The sequence below is a fragment of the Pseudophryne corroboree genome, chromosome 2 (assembly GCF_028390025.1).
Source record: "Pseudophryne corroboree isolate aPseCor3 chromosome 2, aPseCor3.hap2, whole genome shotgun sequence".
NCBI classification, from domain to species: domain Eukaryota; kingdom Metazoa; phylum Chordata; class Amphibia; order Anura; family Myobatrachidae; genus Pseudophryne; species Pseudophryne corroboree.
The window spans coordinates 489873506-489894594 of record NC_086445.1 but is presented as its reverse complement, the minus strand read 5'-3'; the positions used below and the strand labels follow the sequence as shown (position 1 = coordinate 489894594).

Genomic DNA, 21089 nt, shown 5'->3' with positions numbered 1-21089 from the left:
CTGGGCGGGCGTGTGTACACGCCCGCCCAGTTCATGACGTCAGTCCCCGACGGATCGAGCAGTGTGTATGCTGAACACACTGCTCGATCCGTCCATAGATATATCTGCAGATCAATTGATCTGCAGATATATCTGTTAGTGTGTACCCACCTTAAGGTTACAAAAACCCATTAACAATGCTCAGATCTATATATGCAAGTCATTTTGAAACAAACTGTCTTTAACCATCCAAAATTAGAAGTTTCTAAGATACTGTACAATATGGTTTATGCTTCTTTCATTGCTATAAGGAATGATACTATATAATTTATATTATTATTCCTTATATTAATGAAAGAAGCAAAACCATATTGTAAGTGTAATTACTATCAGTAAATTAGACATCACCATGGCCATCTTATGCAGCCATCAAAATCATAACAAAATTTTTGCAATGGGTGCTTTCTTTCATGAACTATTTCAGTTCTGTGAAGTGTAAACATTACATGACTAGGCCATCATACACTATAGTATTTCTTAAAACTGGACATACTGTACTAGCTTATACACAGGTTGAGTCACATTATGACCACCTCCTACATTTGACGTTGGCAGTGCACAGCCCATGAATTACGTCACATGTTGTGCGCTGGCTTGGTGTTTATATAAGGTGTGTGATAGGCCGTCTGTACACATATCACTCGTTGCTGTCATGGGTAAAAGGGGCCATTTATCCCAGTTGCAAATAGGGATGATTATTGGCTTTTGGTCCAACGGTGGCAGTATTTCTGAAACAGCGCCATTTGTGAGCTGTTCGCGTGCTGCTGTGGTGAAGGTGTATCATCGTGGAAAACCGCAGAGTACCACATGCCATTCATGTAAAAGGTGAATGTTGGCTACGAAGGTGCATGAGGGCCGACCGATGCGCTACAGTGGAGCACCTCACCGTCAACATGAACCTGGGGGCTACCAGACGTGGCTCTAAAATGACAGTTCAGCGACAGTCTAGCCGCTGTCCGTGCTACACACGGCGGTTACTCTGGCTATTAGCTGGTGGTCATAATAATGTGACTTGACCATGTCTACACTTATTTTGAAAATTTATATGAAATGTATTACATTTATGTGAGATTTTTATGTATTGTTTTGCATTGCATTCAAGTGGAAAAAAAGACCAGTTGTCTTTGCAAAACAATTTTGTCCACCAAAGACAAACACAAAACTGCATGCTTTGGCAGAATACATGTACTGTAGATGTAAACAATACTATAAGATTTTTTAATTCAAAGGTATAAAATATCAATCAAAGAATAATCTCCCTAGTGCAATTCTACAGTGACTGCTCCAGCTGAATGAAAGTAAAAGTACAATTATGAATACAGATTATTGTCAGTTACAGAAGATATCCATGTGCACATCAACACTAGGAACATACAACTACGCTGATCAATATTATGATAAAGGTTCTAAAATATCACTTATGACTACCACAGCATACAATAACACGTTATAAGGGATAGTTATTCATGCATAACCTAAAAAGATAATGGTCAGCTGTGTACTATCCTCTGCCTTCAGAAAAGAGAAATCGTGTTAGCAACCAGTGATGTGGACACGGTCACTAGAAGTTTATTATTAACATAAATCGTAATCATCACATTGCCCATCAGCTAATAACAAGTTCTGCCATGCAAACACGTTCTAGAACAGAACGTTATAACAAATGAGGAATCAGTTCCGGACAGAACAGAAGTGTGAGCTGCTGAGTGACTTTGTTTTTGCTACTTTGATAAATAACTGGGAAAACAAAACAATGAGGCAGCAGCAAGAATAGTTGTAGAAGGGTGCGGGTCAGGTTCCTACCTTGCAGCTCTGCACATTAGCAGGACCGTCCCGAGGGTCAGCTCTGCTGCTCACTTTCACCAGGACCAAACCAGAGACCAGTCCTCAGCTTCCACACAAAGCCCCCTGCTGCCGGGTGCAGCCCCCAGAGGTGCCAGCGAATGGCCTCTCAGAGATTTGCATGTGGTACTTGTGTTGGGGAGGGGTGGGAGCAGAAAGCCGGCGGTGGGGGGAGGGCGGGAGAGAGAATGGGAGGAAGAGAGACGGCTACACAGTTACCGGCTCACTATGATGATGATTGCCGGCTGCTGCTAGTTGCAGTGACAGCGATGGTCAGTCACCTGCTGCTCCGGCTACCCTGCTGAGGAGCAAAGGTTGAGCAGGGTCAGCGAAGAGATGAGGGCGGGGGAGAGCCAGGCCCGGGACGCAGCAGCACTGGAGTGGTGTATGAAAGGAAGAAGTCTGCAGAGAACTTGTCAGGAAAAACAGTGAAACTTTCATTTTCACACACCCTAGCTCTGCACCATTTGGAATCAAAATGTCATGCAAGTTTAAATAATGAACAAAACGTGTTTTACGGGAAATAAAAAGCAGTCACATAAATCTTATCAATGAATGATGTAATGATCATACTTCTCTACACAGTACTGCACATGAGGTCAGTAGGTCCATAGTATGATGCGAGCAGTAATGTCCTACAGAATTGCCTTGTACTCCTCCCAGGAAAGGAGCAGCATTTCAGCAAAAACAAAAACGAATGTATTTACTGAACCTGAGCGGCTATTGTACAGAATATCCATGTTAAGATGCCTACAGTAAAAGTAAATTCTATCTCAATATGTAAAATGTTTCTTAAAAACTAGTAAACATTACATGTTTTTTTATACTTCAATGACTAGTTCTCGTTTAGAAAAAAAAAGTAGAAACAATATTACATTATGATGTATCCGACATTTTACGGCTACAACTAGTAAGATAAAACTAAGACGGATACGTAGGTTTGTCTAACCCTTTTCACATCTCCAAAATATCCCGCGTTATTGCTGGGATGACCCAGGTCGAGATGCAGTGCAAAAGCGCCAAAGTGAATAACCCGGGTCAAGCAATCCAGCATTTCAACCCAAGTTAAAAGAAGGGTCAAACACGGACGGACTCAGGTCGTTGTACAGCGTGAAAGCCTCCGACCCTGGATATTCAACCCGTGTCTCAGAAAAAGGTGCTGATTGGCTGTTTGTGTGTCTGCTCAGAGCAGTCCCCAGCCCCTCCTTTTATTTCCTTTGAAACCTCATCAATGTGAGCCAGAAAAGTCCATTTTAAATCACATCACATAACAATGTTTAACATGGGTGACAAAGGTTCAGTGTGAAAGGCAACAACCCGGGAAAAACCCAGGTCGAAACTGCAATGTGAAAGGGTCTGAGCCTGCTCGGACCAGTGTCCAACCCAGGTTCAAAAGCCGGACCCGACCTAGGTTTGCGAGCTGAAAGCAGTTTAAATGTCTGTTCTTCCATAATGCATGTTATGTTAAAGGTAATATCTCACATAGGTGGCTATTTATCAACAATCACATTTGTATTGCATTCTGTGTGTGGTATTAGCAGCACTGCACTGCAGAATGCAAACACACCAGGTAGATGTATCACGGAGCACATGCCGGGACAAGCAATATGAAGGAGTCCAGCCCTGCGGTATGGTCACTTTACTGCTAGGGCTCCTGTGTATGCCTGGTCCACTGACCATACATGCGTGGCAGCTATTAAACCTTCTGTCGGCTAAGTTTGCAATCTGTAGTCTATAGACTACAACAGGCTTCAGATGGCGTAAGCTGCAAGGGGCAACTTAAATATTTGTAGTTACCCCTGAAATGGGTATTTTGTGGGAATAAGCCACAAAAATGTAATGATAAATGGAACACAAAGAGAAAATTAGCCTTTTAGATGCACCATAGAAACAGACACCAGATTGAGGGGTAGATGTAAGAAGGGTCGTTATAGGGAACACGTGGTATGAGCACCGTTATGTACACTAATGCCACTTGTCCCCCATGTATGAAGGAAGAGATGTGTGTTAAATAACAGGGGCGTTCACTCCCACGCTCTGCATCTGAGATGTTAATACATCTCGTTGCTGCCTCTTCCTGCCTCACCTCCATATGATATTTGCAGGTATAATACAGATTATTTCCAATTAAATACACTCCTATTTTGTAAGTGACGGTCATATACATAGGCAACGGTATATGAAATAACAGGATTTGAATACCTACCGGTAAATCCTTTTCTCCTAGTCCGTAGAGGATGCTGGGGTCCACTTCAGTACCATGGGGTATAGACGGTTCCGCAGGAGCCATGGGCACTTTAAGACTTTTCAAGCATGTGAACTGACTCCTCCCTCTGTGCCCCTCCTCCAGACCTCAGTATAGGAACTGTGCCCAGGGAGACGTCATTTCGAGGAAAGGATTAACTTTTAAACTAAAGGTGAGATTCATACCAGCTCACACATCAACCATGCCGCACAACATGGCATTCAACTTAACACATGCCAGCGGGCATGAACAATTGCAGCAACATGCTGAAAATAACCGTAACACAACACTCGTGTAACTACAAAACTAACAACGGCAGGTAAAGTACGCACTGGGTCGGGTGCCCAGCATCCTCTACAAACTAGGAGAAAAGGATTTACTGGTAGGTATTAAAAATCCTGTTTTCTCATATGTCCTAGAGGATGCTGGGGTCCTCTTTAGTATCATGGGGTTATACCAAAGCACCAGTACGGGCGGGAGAGTGCGGATGACCCTGCAGCACCGATTGACCGAACTTGAGGTCCTCATCGGCCAAGGTGTCAAACTTGTAAAACTTTGCAAACGTGTTTGCCTTTGACCAAGTAGCTCCTCGGCAAAGTTGTAACGCCGAGACCCCCCGGGCAGCCACCCAGGATGAGCCCACCTTTCTAGTAGAATGGGCATTTACCGACTTCGGTATCGGCAATACTGCCGTGGAATGAGCGTGCTGAATCGTCCCTCTGATCCAGCGCGCAATGGTCTACTTAGAAGCAGGACACCCAATCTTGTTGGGAGCATACAGGATAAACAGAGCCTCTGTTTCCGATCCTAGCTGTTCTTGCAACATAAATTTTCAAAGCTCTAACCACAGCAATAGACTTTGATGCAGTGAAGGTGTCAGTAGCCACTGGCACCACAATAGGCTGGTTTATATGGAAAGACGAAACCACCTTTGGAAGAAATTGTTGGCGAGTTCTCAACTCTGCCCTATCTTCATGAAGATCAGGTAAGGGCTCTTGTGAGACAAGGCCCCCAACTCAGACACACGCCTTGCGGATGCCAAGGCCAATAGCATGACCACTTTCCAAGTGAGAAACTTCAATTCTATCTCATGTAGAGGTTGAAACCAATCCGACTGAAGGAATTGCAACATCACATTAAGGTCCCATGGTGCCACCGGGGGCACAAATGGAGGTTGGATGTGCAGCACCTCTTTCACAAACGTCTGAACTTCTGGAAGGGAGGCCAACTGTTTTTGAAAGAAAACCGATAAGGCAGAAATCTTGACCTTGATTGAACCAAATCTTAGGCCCGCATCCACACCCGCCTGCAGAAAATGGAGAAAACGTCCCAAGTGAAACTCTTTCGTAGGAGCCTTCTTGGATTCACACCAAGACACAAATTTTCTCCAAATACGGTGGTAATGTCTAGACGTTACTCCTTTCCTGGCCTGAATAAGAATGGGGATGACTTCTTTGGGAATACCCATTCGGGCTACGATCCGGCGCTCAACAGCCATGCCGTCAAACGTAGCTGCGGTAAGTCTTGATACTCGCAGCAGCAGGTCCTCGCAAAGAGGAAGAGGCCGAGGATCTTCTATGAGCAACTCCTGAAGATCTGGATTCCACGCCCTCCTTGGCCAGTCTGGGACAATGAGGATCGCTCGATCCCTTGTTCTTCTTATGAGCTTGAAAACTTTTGGTATCAGTGGAAGTGGAGTGAAGACATACACCGACCGAAACACCCACTGTGACACCAGTGCATCCACTGCTATTGCTTGAGGGTCTCTCGACCTGGAACAGTATCTCTGAAGCTTCTTTTTGAGACGAGATGCCATCATGTCTACTTGAGGAACTCCCCAAAGACTTGTCACCTCTGCGAAGACTTCTTGGTGGATGCCCCACTCTCCTGGATGGAGATCGTGTCTGCTGAGGAAGTCTGCTTCCCAGTTGTCCACTCCCGGAATGAAAATTGCTAACAGAGCTCTTGCATGTCTTTCTGCCCAGAGGAGGATCTTTGTCACCTCTGCCACTGGCGCTCTACTTTTCATTTCACCCTGACGGTTTATGTACGCGACTGCTGTTACACTGTCCGACTGGATCTGCACGGATTGATCTTGAAGAAGATGCCCTGCTTGTAGAAGGCCGTTGTAAATGGCTCTCAATTCCATAATGTTTATGTGAAGACAGGATTCCTGACTTGACCATTTTCCTTGGAAGCTTTTTCCCTGTGTGACTGCTCCCCAGCCTCAGAGACTTGCATCCATGGTTACTAGGACCTAGTCCTGAATCCCGAACCTGCGTCCCTCTAATAGGTGAGAACTGTGTAGCCACCACAGGAGCGAAATCCTGGCTTTGGAGGACAGGATTATCTTCTGGTGCATGTGTAGGTGGGATCCGGACCACTTGTCCAACAGGTCCCACTGGAATACTCTGGCATGGAATCAGCCAAACTATATGGCCTTGTAGGCCGCTACCATCTTTCCCAACAACCGAATGCACTGATGGATCGACGCTCTTGTTGGCTTCAAAATCTGTTTGACCATTCTCTGGATTTCCAGTGCCTTTTCTACTGGAAGAAATACCCTCTGTACTTCTGTGTCCAGTATCATCCCCAGAAAGGACAATCTTGTCGTCGGTTCCAACTGCGACTTCGGAAAATTCATGATCCAACCGTGTTGTTGGAGTACTGACAGGGAGAGTGCAATGTTCTGTACCAACCGTTCCCTGGATCTCGCTTTTATCAGGAGATCGTCCAGGTAAGGAATTATACTGACTCCTTGTTGTCGAAGGAGGACCATCATCTCTACCATCACCTTAGTCAATACCCTCGGTGCCGGGGAGAGTCCGAACGCCAACGTCTGGAACTGGTAATGGCAATCCTGTATTGCGAATCTCAGATAAGCTTGATGAGAAGGATAAATGGAAACATGCAAGTAAGCATCTTTTATGTCTACTGACACCATGAAGTCCCCTTCCTCCAGACTGGAAATCACTGCCCTCAGAGATTCCATCTTGAACTTGAATCTTTTCAGGTAGAGATTCAGAGATTTCAGGTTTAAAATTGGTCTGACCGAGCCGTCCGGCTTCGGAACTACGAAGAGGCTTGAATAAAAACTTTCTCCCTGTTGTGACAAGGGTACCAGGACAATGACTTGATCCTGACATAATTTTTGAATTGCAGCTGTTACTACTTCTCTGTCCGGAAGAGAAGCTGGCAAGGTCGATTTGAAAAATCAGCATGGGGGGACGTCTTGAAACTCCAGTCTGTATCCATGGGACACTATTTGCAAGACCCATGGGTCCAGGCCAGATTGAACCCAGAACTGACTGATAAGTTTTAGACATGCTCCCACCCGAGCGGACTCCCGCACGGGAGCCCCAGCGTCATGCTGCAGATTTGGCAGAAGCAGGGGTTGATTCTGCTCCTGCGTTCCTGGAGACGCTGTGGAGTTTTTTCCTCTTCCCCTCTCTCTACCTGCACAGAAAGGGGAACCTTTACCCTTTTTGTATTTGTTGGGCCGAAAGGACTGCATCTGAGAGTGATGTGTCTTTTTTTGCCGGCGCAGGAGCATAAGGCAAGAATGTCGACTTGCCTGCGGTAGCCGCAGAGACTAAAGCATCCAGCCCATTTCCAAACAAGGCCTCACCTTTATACGGGAGAGCCTCCATATTTCTTTTGGAATCTGCGTCAGCATTCCATTGGCGAATCCACAAAGCCCTCCGAGCTGAGACTGCCATGGTAGTGGCTTTAGAACCCAAGAGCCCAATATCTTACATGGCTTCTAGCATGTATGCATCAGCGTCTTTAATATGACCTAACGTTAGGAGTATCTCGTCTCTATCGTGTCAATTTCAGATGACAAGTTGTCTGACCATTTTTTGATAGCACTACTCACTCACGCACAAGCAATGGTGGGCCTGAGTAGCGTACCATTGGCCACATAAATAGATTTCATCGTAGTCTCCAACTTGCGGTCTGCCGGCTCCTTTAGTGAAGCCGTCCCAGGTGCAGGGAGAATCACCTTTTTAGTTAAACGTGACAGGGCACTGTCTAGAACAGGGGGTGACTCCCATCTTTTCCTGTCCTCTGCCGGGAAGGGATAAGCAACCTGAATTATTTAGGGAATCTGAAATTTCTTTTCAGGGTTTGCCCAAACTCCCTAAAGAGAGTATTTAGCTTGTGAGAAGGAGGGAAAATAAGAATTTACTTACCGATAATTCTATTTCTCGGAGTCCGTAGTGGATGCTGGGGTTCCTGAAAGGACCATGGGGAATAGCGGCTCCGCAGGAGACAGGGCACAAAAAAGTAAAGCTTTTACCAGATCAGGTGGTGTGCACTGGCTCCTCCCCCTATGACCCTCCTCCAGACTCCAGTTAGGTACTGTGCCCGGACGAGCGTACACAATAAGGGAGGCAATTTGAATCCCGGGTAAGACTCATACCAGCCACACCAATCACACCGTACAACTTGTGATCTAAACCCAGTTAACAGTATGATAACAGAAAGAGCCTCTTAAAGATGGCTCCTTAACAATATAACCCGAATTTGTTAACAATAACTATGTACAGTATTGCAGATAATCCGCACTTGGGATGGGCGCCCAGCATCCACTACGGACTCCGAGAAATAGAATTATCGGTAAGTAAATTCTTATTTTCTCTATCGTCCTAAGTGGATGCTGGGGTTCCTGAAAGGACCATGGGGATTATACCAAAGCTCCCAAACGGGCGGGAGAGTGCGGATGACTCTGCAGCACCGAATGAGAGAATTCCAAGTCCTCTTTTGCCAGGGTATCAAATTTGTAGAATTTTACAAACGTGTTTTCCCCCGACCACGTAGCTGCTCGGCAGAATTGTAATGCCGAGACCCCTCGGGCAGCCGCCCAAGATGAGCCCACCTTCCTTGTGGAATGGGCCTTAACAGATTTAGGCTGTGGCAGGCCTGCCACAGAATGAGCAAGTTGAATTGTGTTACAAATCCAACGAGCAATCGTCTGCTTAGAAGCAGGGGCACCCAACTTGTTGGGTGCATATAGTATCAACAGCGAGTCAGATTTTCTGACTTCAGCCGTCCTTGAAATGTATATTTTTAAGGCTCTGACAACGTCCAACAACTTGGAGTCCTCCAAGTCGCCAGTGGCCGCAGGCACCACAATAGGTTGGTTCAGGTGAAACGCTGATACCACCTTAGGGAGAAAATGCGGACGAGTCCTCAGTTCTGCCCTATCCGAATGGAAGATTAGATAAGGGCTTTTATAAGATAAAGCCGCCAATTCAGATACTCTCCTGGCGGAAGCCAGGGCCAGTAACATAGTCACTTTCCATGTGAGATATTTAAAATCCACCTTTTTCAATGGTTCAAACCAATGGGATTTGAGGAAATCTAAAACTACATTTAGATCCCACGGTGCCACCGGAGGCACCACAGGAGGCTGTATATGCAGTACTCCTTTAACAAAAGTCTGTACCTCAGGAACTGAGGCCAATTCTTTTTGGAAGAATATTGACAGGGCCGAAATTTGAACCTTAATAGATCTCAATTTGAGACCCATAGACAATCCTGATTGTAGGAAATGTAGGAAACGACCCAGTTGAAATTCTTCCGTCGGAACACTCCGATCCTCGCACCACGCGACATATTTTCGCCAAATGCGGTGATAATGTTTCGCGGTGACTTCCTTCCTTGCCTTAATCAAGGTAGGAATGACTTCTTCTGGAATGCCTTTCCCTTTTAGGATCTGGCGTTCAACCGCCATGCCGTCAAACGCAGCCGCGGTAAGTCTTGAAAGAGACAGGGACCCTGTTGTAGCAGGTCCCTTCTCAGAAGTAGAGGGCACGGGTCGTCCGTGACCAACTCTTGAAGTTCCGGGTACCAAGTCCTTCTTGGCCAATCCGGAGCCACTAGTATTGTTCTTACTCCTCTTCACCGTATAATCTTCAATACCTTTGGTATGAGAGGCAGAGGAGGAAACACATATACTGATTTGTACACCCAAGGTGTTACCAGTGCGTCCACAGCTATTGCCTGTGGATCTCTTGACCTGGCGCAATACTTGTCCAGTTTCTTGTTGAGGCGAGACGCCATCATGTCTACCATTGGTCTTTCCCAACAGTTTATTAGCATGTGGAAGACTTCTGGATGAAGACCCCACTCTCCCGGGTGAATATCGTGTCTGCTGAGGAAGTCTGCTTCCCAGTTGTCCACGCCCGGGGAGAACACTGCTGACAGTGCTATTACGTGATTCTCCGCCCAGCGAAGAATCTTGGCAGCTTCTGCCATTGCACTCCTGCTTCTTGTGCCGCCCTGTCTGTTTACATGGGCGACCGCCGTGATGTTGTCCGACTGAATCAACACCGGTTTTCCTTGCAGGAGTGGTTCCGCCTGGCTTAGAGCATTTTAGATTGCTCTTAGTACCAGAATGTTTATGTGAAGAGACTTTTCCAGGTTCGTCCATACCCCCTGGAAGTTTCTTCCTTGTGTGACTGCTCCCCAACCTCTCAGGCTGGCGTCCGTGGTCACCAGGATCAAATCCTGTATGCCGAATCTGCGGCCCTCCAATAGATGAGCCTTTTGCAACCACCACAGAAGATATACCCTTGTCCTTGGCGACAGGGTTATTCGCAGGTGCATCTGAGGATGCGACCCTGACCATTTGTCCAACAGATCCCTTTGGAAAATTCTTGCATGGAATCTGCCGAATGGAATTGCTTCGTAAAAAGCCACCATTTTTCCCAGGACTCTTGTGCATTGATGTACAGACACCTTTCCTGGTTTTAGGAGGTTCCTGACAGGTCGGATAACTCCTTGGCTTTTTCCTCGGGAAGAAAAACCTTTTTCTGAACCGTGTCCAGAATCATCCCTAGGAACAGCAGACGTATCGTCGGAAAAAAGCTGCGATTCTTGGAATATTTAGAATCCAGTCGTGCCGTCGAAGAACTACTTTAGATAGTGCTCTTCCGACCTCCAACTGTTCTCTGGAACTTGCCCTTTTTAGGTCGTGCAAGTAAGGGATAATTTAGATGCCTTTTTTCTTTGAAGAAACATCTTTTCGGCCATTACCTTGGTAAAAAGGCCCGGGGTGCCGTGGATAATTCAAACGGCATCGTCTGAAACTGATATTGACAGTTCTGTACCACGAACCAGAGGTACCCTTGATGAGAAGGACAAAATTTGGACATGGAGGTAATCCTTGATGTCCAGGGACACCATATAGTCCCCTTTTTTCCGGTTCGCTATCACTGCTCTGAGTGACTTTATCTCGATTTGAACCTTTTATGTAAGTGTTCAAAACATTTTAGATTTAGACTATGTGTCACCAAGCCGTCTGGCTTCAGTACCACAATATAGTGTGGAAAAATAATACCCTTTTCCTTGTCGTAGGAGGGGTACTTTGATTATCACCTGCTGGATATACAGCTTGTGAATTGTTTCCAATGCTGCCTCCCTGTCGGAGGGAGCCGTTGGTAAAGCAGACTTCAGGAACCTGCGAGGAGAAGATGTCTCGACTCTCCAATCTTTACCCCTGGGATAATACTCGTACGATCTAGGGGTCAACTTGCGAGTGATCCCACTGCGCCCTGAGACTCTTGAGACTACCCCCCCACCTTGAGTCCGCTTGCACGGCCCCAGCGTCATGCTGAGGACTTGGCAGACGCGGTGGAGGGCTTCTTTTCCTGGGAAAGGGCTGCCTGCTGCAGTCTACTTCCCTTACCTCTATGTCTGGGCAGATATGACTGGCCTTTTGCCTGCATGCCCTCATGGGAAAGGAAAGATTGAGGCTGAAAAGACGGTGTCTTTTTTAGCTGAGATGTAACTTGGGGTAAAAAAGGTTGGATTTCCCAGCTGTTGCTGTGGTCCCCAGGTCCGATGGACCGACCCCCAAATAACTCCTTCCCTTTATACAGCAATACTTCCATCTGCCGTATGGGATCTGTATCACCTGACCACTGTCGTGTCCCTGACATCTTCTGGGAGATATGGACAACGCACTTATCTTGATGCCAGAGAGCAAATATCCCTCTGTGCATCTCACATACATATATATAGAATGCATCCTATTAAATGCTCTACATGAATAAAATATTTTCAGTCAGGGAATCCGACCAAGCCAACCCAGCACTGCATCTCCAGGCTGATGGCGATCGCTGGTCGCAGTATAACCACCGTATGTGTGTATATACTTTTTAGGATATTTTTCCAGCTTCCTATCAGCTGGCTCCTTGAGGGCGGCCGTATCTGGAGACGGTAACGCCACTTGATAAGCGTGTGAGCGCCTTATCACCCTAAGGGGTGTTTCCCAACGTACCCTAATTTCTGGCGGGAAAGGGTATAACGCCAATATTTGCTATCGGGGTAACCCTACGCATCATCACACACTTCATTTTATTTTATCTGATTCAGGAAAAACTACAGGTAGTTTTTTCACTCCCACATAATACCCTTTCTTGTGGTACTTGTAGTATCAGAAACACGTAACACCTCCTTCATTGCCCTTAACGTGTGGCCCTAATGAGAAATACGTTTGTTTATTCACCGTCGACACTGTATTCAGTGTCCGTGTCTGTGTCTGTGTCGACCGACTGAGGTAAATGGGCGTTTTTAAAACCCCTGACGGTGTTTCTGAGACGCCTGGACCGGTCCTAATAGATTGTCGGCCGTCTCATGTCGTCAACCGACCTTGCAGCGTGTTGACATTCTCACGTAATTCTCTAAATAAGCCATCCATTCCGGTGTCGACTCCCTAGAGAGTGACATCACCATTACAGGCAATTTCTCCGCCTCCTCACCAACATCGTCCTCATACATGTCGACACACACGTACCGACACACAGCACACACATCCGGGAATGCTCTGACAGAGGACAGGACCCACTAGCCCTTTGGGGAGACAGAGGGAGAGTCTGCCAGCACACACCAAAAACGCTATAATTATATAGGGACAACCTTATATAAGTGTTTCTCCCTTATAGCATCTTTTATATATATACAATATCGCCAAAATCAGTGCCCCCCCTCTCTGTTTTAACCCTGTTTCTGTAGTGCAGTGCAGGGGAGAGCCTGGGAGCCTTCTCTCCAGCTTTTCTGTGAGAGAAAATGGCGCTGTGTGCTGAGGAGATAGGCCCCGCCCCTTTTTCGGCGGGCTCGTCTCCCGCTATTTTTGAAGTTAGGCAGGGGTTAAATATCTCCATATAGCCTCTGTGGGCTATATGTGAGGTATTTTTTGCCTCTAATAAGGTTTTTATTTGCCTCTCAGAGCGCCCCCCCCAGCGCTCTGCACCCTCAGTGACTGTTGTGTGAAGTGTGCTGAGAGGAAAATGGCGCACAGCTGCAGTGCTGTGCGCTACCTTAAGAAGACTGAGGAGTCTTCAGCCGCCGATTTTGGACCTCTTCTCTCTTCAGCGTCTGCAAGGGGGCCGGCGGCGCGGCTCCGGTGACCATCCAGGCTGTACCTGTGATCGTCCCTCTGGAGCTAGTGTCCAGTAGCCAAGCAGCAAATCCACTCTGCACGCAGGTGAGTTCACTACTTCTCCCCTAAGTCCCTCGTTGCAGTGATCCTGTTGCCAGCAGGACTCACTGTAAAGTAAAAAACCTAAGCTAAACTTTCTCTAAGCAGCTCTTTAGGAGAGCCACCTAGATTGCACCCTTCTCGTTCGGGCACAAAATCTAACTGGAGTCTGGAGGAGGGTCATAGGGGGAGGAGCCAGTGCACACCACCTGATCTGGTAAAAGCTTTACTTTTTTGTGCCCTGTCTCCTGCGGAGCCGCTATTCCCCATGGTCCTTTCAGGAACCCCAGCATCCACTTAGGACGATAGAGAAAGTTACATTAATTTTCTTTTCCTTATAAAAATAAGCCTTCTCCTGAGGTAAAGGAGGGGCTTCCGTAACTTCCAAGACTTCCTTTATAGCAACAATCATGTATTGAATGCTTTTTGCCAATTTAGGATCTATTCCCCTGGAATCACTAGTGTCGACACAGGAATCAGAGTCCGTGTCGGTATCAGTTTGTACTATTTGTGCAAATGGTCTCTTATGGGACCCAGAGGTGTCACCTGCGGATGAAATGACAGAACTATGAAAAATCACCTCCTCCACTGATTTTCTCCAGTTTTCTGCATGAGACTCAGACTTATCCAATCTCTTACTGATATGATTCACACTATCACGTAATTCTTTCACCCATTCAGGCTCGTGGTGTGCCGGCAGCGCCACCATATTACAACTCTGTGTCCCTAAAATGGCCCCCTCAGGGGGAAGAGCTCCCTGCCTCAGACATGTCACCCACGTGCACAACCACACCACAGACACTCCGGGACTTATAGGGGACAGACCCACAGTAAAATCTGTCAGGACACAGAAAGGATTTGCCAGCTCACAACCCAGCGCCAGTGATAAAAACCCTGTGTAACACAAAAATGCCCACAGACCTGTAGCGCTTTTATAATGATAAATTCACAATACAGCACCAATTTATACTGTGACCCCCCTGTTTTGCACCCTGATACTTGGCTCAGAAGTGGAGGACCAGCGTTAGTCTCTGCAGCTTGCTTGAAGAGAAAATGGCGCTGAGCAGTGTGCTGGCTGACTGAGGAGGAAGCCCCGCCCCTTAATGACGCGTTTCCCCTCAGCAATTTAAATACAAATTTTTATACTGGCGGGGGTAGGACTATGCCTCAGCAACTTATGTCCCCTTATTAGCCAGTTTTGATCAGGTTTCATGCTGCCCAGGGCATGCCCCCCCCCCCCGCGCCCTGCACCCTGCTGTGCCTGTGTTGAAGGGTAGCATGGCGCGCAGCATTCCCGCCCGCTGCGCGGTACCTTTTAGCCGTCACGATGACTGAAGATCCTCTTCTGTACACTCACCTGTCTTCTGGCTCTGTAAGGGGGGTGACGGCAGGCTGTGGGAGTGAGTGCATAGCCGCAGCTAGTGTTCAGTACCCTTCAGGAGCTAATGGTGTCCTGTCAGCAAGAAGCAGAGCCATGAAACTATTTAGGAAGTTGGTTCCTACTTCTGCCCCCTAAGTCCCACGAAGCAGGGAGACTGTTGCCAGCAGTGCTCCCTGAAAATAAAAAACCTAACTAAGTCTTTCAGAGAAACTCAGTAGAGCTCTCCTGGAGTGCATCCAGTCTGCCTGGGCACATTTCTAAACTAAGGTCTGGAGGAGGGGCATAGAGGGAGGAGCCAGTTCACACCCTTGAAAAGTCTTAAAGTGCCCATGGCTCCTGCGGAACCGTCTCTACCCCATGGTACTGAAGTGGACCCCAGTATCCTCTATGAGAAATATCAGTAACTCACAAGAATGTGTTCTTGTTTAATTTTTACAATATATTTTAAAAACAAAGAAATATAAAAAGTAAACAATTGTTCGCAATGAAGTGATTCTAAAATGTACCGCAAGCAACCAAGCTTTATCCACTGATACATGGATTCCACTTTCAATTTAGAGATCATAGCCCAAATGTATCTAAACCTATGTTTAATACCTTTATAATGTAGAATAAACAAACAGGTTTACCATGTCTCCTAAACATATTCCCCAGATCTCCATCCTTGTAACACGAAGCCTGATTCACAGCTGCGAGTAAAGTAAGACAGAGCAGGTAACTGCGCACGTGGACAAACCATTTTTGTATTCAGGGTAAACACTGGCTGCTTTGCATGTAGCCCACACATGCTGGACAGCTTTGTTTTTACACAGCTATTTAGATTTGTGTTTGGACATGCCACTCACACATCTAAAGCTCTGCACGTTTTATATCAGCCCCACCTGCAGAACAGCATGGTTTTCCTAAGGTGCAGTTAACCTAGGTACACATTACACAATTATTGGGCTGATTGGCCTGTTTTATTGTGTAGTGTGTATTCGCAAGTGCGATTCAGACCTAATCGCTGCTGTACGTAATTGCCCAGTGGGCGATTATCGAATGACTGCGAATGCATATGCACCACAATGCGCAGGCGTGATGTCAAACAGTGACAGAATGGTGCGAAAAATTTAGATCGCAAGGCATTCGCAAGGTGATTGACAGGAAGAGGACGTTTGTGGGTGGTAACTGGCTGTTTTCTGGGAGTGTCAGGGAAAAAGTTTCTCACGGCGTACACATGCATTCGCACATTTGCACAGGGCGGATTTTCACTCTCTATGGGCAGTGGCTATCTGATCGCAGACCATTGCAAAAACGCACAGCAGCGATCAGGCCTGAATCGGGCCCTTAGATTGAAAGCTCACAAGAGCAGGACCTTCTCCACTCGTGCCTTTCCTTCTCTTACTTACACTATCTTATCCTCAATATTCCCTCCCTTTGATGGCACCTAACCCCTGGTGTTCTGTATATACACTGTACTTGTGTTATATTGTCTCAAACTGTAAGTGCTTTTTTCTTATTTTGCGCATTCGTTGATGTACTCTAATGGGCGCTGTGGATTCCTTGTGGTACTATATAAGTATATGTATATATATATACAGGTTGAGTCTCCCTTATCCAAAATGCTTGGGACCAGAGGTACTTTGGATATGGGATTTTTCCGTATTTTGGAATAATTGCATACCATAATGAGATATCATGGTGATGGGACCTAAATCTAAGCACAGAATGCATTTACGTTTCATATACACCTTATACACACAGCCTGAAGGTCATTTTAGCCAATATTTTTTATAACTTTGTGCATTAAACAAAGTGTGTGTACATTCACACAATTCATTTATGTTTCATATACAGCTTATACACACAGCCTGAAGGTCATTTAATACAATATTTTTAATAACTTGTGTATTAAACAAAGTTTGTGTACATTGAGACATCAAAAAACAAAGGTTTCACTATTTCACTCTCACTCAAAAAAGTCCGTATTTCGGAATATTCCGTATTTCGGAATATATGGATATGGGATACTCAACCTGTATATATATATATATATGTGAAACGAGTGAACCAACCGCGCCAATATGCGATCGCCAATCAACACTAGTAGTTAGACCAAAAAAATATATTAGGTAAGATCAAAAAATAAATAGATATATATACACCTATATAATCTCCCTTGAAGGACACTCCCTTGAATTTAATAGGGCGTCTGCTACACCTTAAAAAAAAAGCATTGGTAAAGTGCTTTATGGGTCATGTAAATGGAACGGTGGATAAGGTGTTTCAAAGCGACCAATGATGTCACATAAAATTTGGGAGACCGTAAATATAAAAAAAAATTTTGACAATTTATTACTAAATACACCAGTAAAAGACAGTAACACCACTAAAATCACAACTAAAAGATGTTTAAAAATTTTTTGGAGCAAACTTAAAAATACAGAGAATTTAACCCTAAAAATGTTAAAAAATGGGCAACATAGACTGCATAAAATGATGGTATAGACAAGATAAAAAAGAACCATAAAACTGCTTAACTTGAGAAGATGGGTTAAGTCTGGTAACACCCAACGCGTTTCGTCCTATCTGGACTTCATCAAGGGGTGATCTATGAGTGGGACAGCTCAGATATATATACCTATACTAATGAGGAAGTAGTTGTTACATCATTTCCTGTCAATTAGTGATTCAGAAATGAAGGATACATTTCACATTGCAAAAATAAGGTGCCAGTGCTCCCTCTACATTGGTAACACAATGCTGAGGAAAAACGCCATGTTAAATACAGTAATTTAATACTTGTAAGGTGTTTTGAAGTCTTTTTCGGGGACTTCCGGTCCGGACTGAGGGTGACGTCACTTCCGCCCCTCTTCCGGCGTCCGATGTCTCCCTCTGCGCATGCGCCGGCCCCGAATGCTGGTAATCGGGTCTCCGAGCGCTACTGCGCATGCGCCCGTCTAGTGCAGCCTGATCAGGTGACGCTTGATGTCCCTGCTCCGAATTTCAACACACGGCTTTCATTTTCTTGCGCTAATGCGCATGCGCTCATCTAGTGCAGTCTGATCGGGTGACGTTTGATGTCCCTGCTCCGGATGTCAACAAACAGCGGCCATTTTCTTGTAGTACGAACTGCTAACAGACAATTCTATTGTAAAAAGTCCAATCCCGGCGGCCATTTTTGATGGGGAAATTTCAGATGATTCACAATGGTACTCATAAGCCGGGGATGTGTTTAAAAAGGAAGAAACAGGAAAAAGAGAGTAGTTTTAGTGCTTCAATTACATTGGTGTGGTTATTAATTTTACCTAGTCCATACTTATAAACGTTAGATATGGGTATATTTTATTATGTGCATATAGCCGATTAAGCTAATGAGCTGAAAAAATGGGGGGAGTGGCCACAATATGTAATGATGATCATTATCCGCATTATACAGTTAGATCGGGGGCGTAATAACCCCATTAGATGTAAAAGTGTGTATATTACACCTCATTGTATAGGCGCATATACGCATTTAAACCATGTACATTCCAGTGCGTAGTTTGATCCTTATGTTCAAACAACAGATATATATATATACATATATACAGGTTCCCCTGTGTATTCGGCTCATTCAATATAACACGGAGGCTGCACCAGAGCTCCCCATAAAGAATGATTGATTTCAGAAGAGAGGTTTGAAAAATGGAGGTACAGACAGCCTCATATTCCTCTTTCAGAAATACAGCACCCAGTCTTCCATGATGGTCTCCCATCTATGTACTGGCTGGGCCCAACACTGCTTGGCTTCCAAGATCAGGCGGAATTGGGCATCTCCAGTGTGGTATGGCTGTAATGATGATATGAACAGAGGTGAAAGGAAAGTACATGGAAGAGGAGATGAAAAGAAAAATGAAGGAAAAATAAGGAAGGTTGCTCTGGTGACAAAGAGGAGATGTAAAAGCTGGCTTACGTTATAGAAACGGGGCTATTTCATAGCCCTCGTTGAAGCCGTCTGGATGCATAGTGTTCAGTTCGAAAATCCAGTACATCTCCCTTCTAGATAGAAGGTTGGAAAGATCTCCACCTCTCTCTCCAAGCGCAACCAACTCGATACCTTTGAACGTTAGTTCCTCGGGGTCAGAATTGTGGCATAAATGGAAATGTTTCGACACCGCATGTGTCAGGACCTTGTTTTTGATGTTCCTCACGTGTTCCTGAATACGGAGCTTCAAGGGTCTCTTGGTTTTCCCAATATATTTCATTCTGCATGAACACTCCAGCATGTAGATAACCGAGATGGTGTTGCAGTTAATAAATTGTTTAATTGTATAGTCTTTGGTATCGCTGTTATTTTTGAAAGTTCTCCTATTAGGATGCAGATACCGACACACATTGCAGCGACCACATTTGTAGCACCCCACACATTTTGGCATTCTAGAGAGTACTTCCGGGTTTCTCAACATGCTTGGTGCCACAAGGTCTTTGAGATTTTGAGACTTCCTGAATACCACAGATGGTTCTTTTGGGAGATAGTCTTTTAAAATGGGATCCATCAGGAGGACATTCCAATGTTTTTTCAAAGTTCTTTTTATAAGGTGCTCGTGCCTATTGTATGTAGTGATGAACTCGGTCATCATTATTCTTACAGTTCCTGGTTATTCTGGTGAATTGCGAGAGTGGTATATTATCCTTCCATTGTCGACTGTGGTTGCTCTTGTTTTTTATAAACGATATATAGATGATATTTTAATCATATGGGATGGCGACGATTTAAGTTTTAAAGAATTTTTTTATATATATCTAACAATACTATGAACCTCAGCTTCACTGCTAATGATAGTACGGATAAGATTGAATTTCTGGACCTGGTACTGACACACTCAGGGAAAGAAGTGGTTACCAAGAACTACATTAAAAAGGTCGATATGAATAGCTATGTGCACTATAAGAGCAACCACAGTCGACAATGGAAGGGTAATATACCACTCTCGCAATTCACCAGAATAACCAGGAACTGTAAGAATAATGATGACCGAGACCAACAGCTGCAAGTCTACACTGGAAGATTTAAGGAGAAAGGATACCCGAACCATCTACTGGAAGAAGCTAACGCTAAAGCAAAGGAACTTGAGAGAAAACACCTCCTAAATTATAAAACAAGGGAGAAGAAGGAGGACACTGTGAAGTTCATCACTACATACAATAGGCACGAGCACCTTATAAAAAGAACTTTGAAAAAACATTGGAATGTCCTCCTGATGGATCCCATTTTAAAAGACTATCTCCCAAAAGAACCATCTGTGGTATTCAGGAAGTCTCAAAATCTCAAAGACCTTGTGGCACCAAGCATGTTGAGAAACCCGGAAGTACTCTCTAGAATGCCAAAATGTGTGGGGTGCTACAAATGTGGTCGCTGCAATGTGTGTCGGTATCTGCATCCTAATAGGAGAACTTTCAAAAATAACAGCGATACCAAAGACTATACAATTAAACAATTTATTAACTGCAACACCATCTCGGTTATCTACATGCTGGAGTGTTCATGCAGAATGAAATATATTGGGAAAACCAAGAGACCCTTGAAGCTCCGTATTCAGGAACACGTGAGGAACATCAAAAACAAGGTCCTGACACATGCGGTGTCGAAACATTTCCATTTATGCCACAATTCTGACCCCGAGGAACTAACGTTCAAAGGTATCGAGTTGGTTGCGCTTGGAGAGAGAGGTGGAGATCTTTCCAACCTTCTATCTAGAAGGGAGATGTACTGGATTTTCGAACTGAACACTATGCATCCAGACGGCTTCAACGAGGGCTATGAAATAACCCCGTTTCTATAACGTAAGCCAGCTTTTACATCTCCTCTATGTCACCAGAGCAACCTTCCTTATTTTTCCTTCATTTTTCTTTTCTTCTCCTCTTCCATGTACTTTCCTTTCACCTCTGTTCATATCATCATTACAGCCATACCACACTGGAGATGCCCAATTCCGCCTGATCTTGGAAGCCAAGCAGTGTTGGGCCCAGACAGTACATAGATGGGAGACCATCATGGAAGACTGGGTGCTGTATTTCTGAAAGAGGAATATGAGGCTGTCTGTACCTCCATTTTTCAAACCTCTCTTCTGAAA

At 45.1% G+C, this 21089-nt stretch overlaps 1 protein-coding gene and 2 pseudogenes across 8 annotated transcripts in view; 1 reads left to right on the top strand and 2 right to left on the bottom strand.

Moving 5' to 3' along the window:
• The window catches only part of LOC135030212 (sex comb on midleg-like protein 2), a 377407-nt gene that overhangs the window by 110527 nt on the left and 245791 nt on the right, over nt 1-21089 (bottom strand). The window lies entirely within an intron of this gene.
• LOC135051861 (5S ribosomal RNA) lies at nt 18695-18813 on the bottom strand (annotated as a pseudogene).
• LOC135051815 (5S ribosomal RNA) lies at nt 20915-21033 on the top strand (annotated as a pseudogene).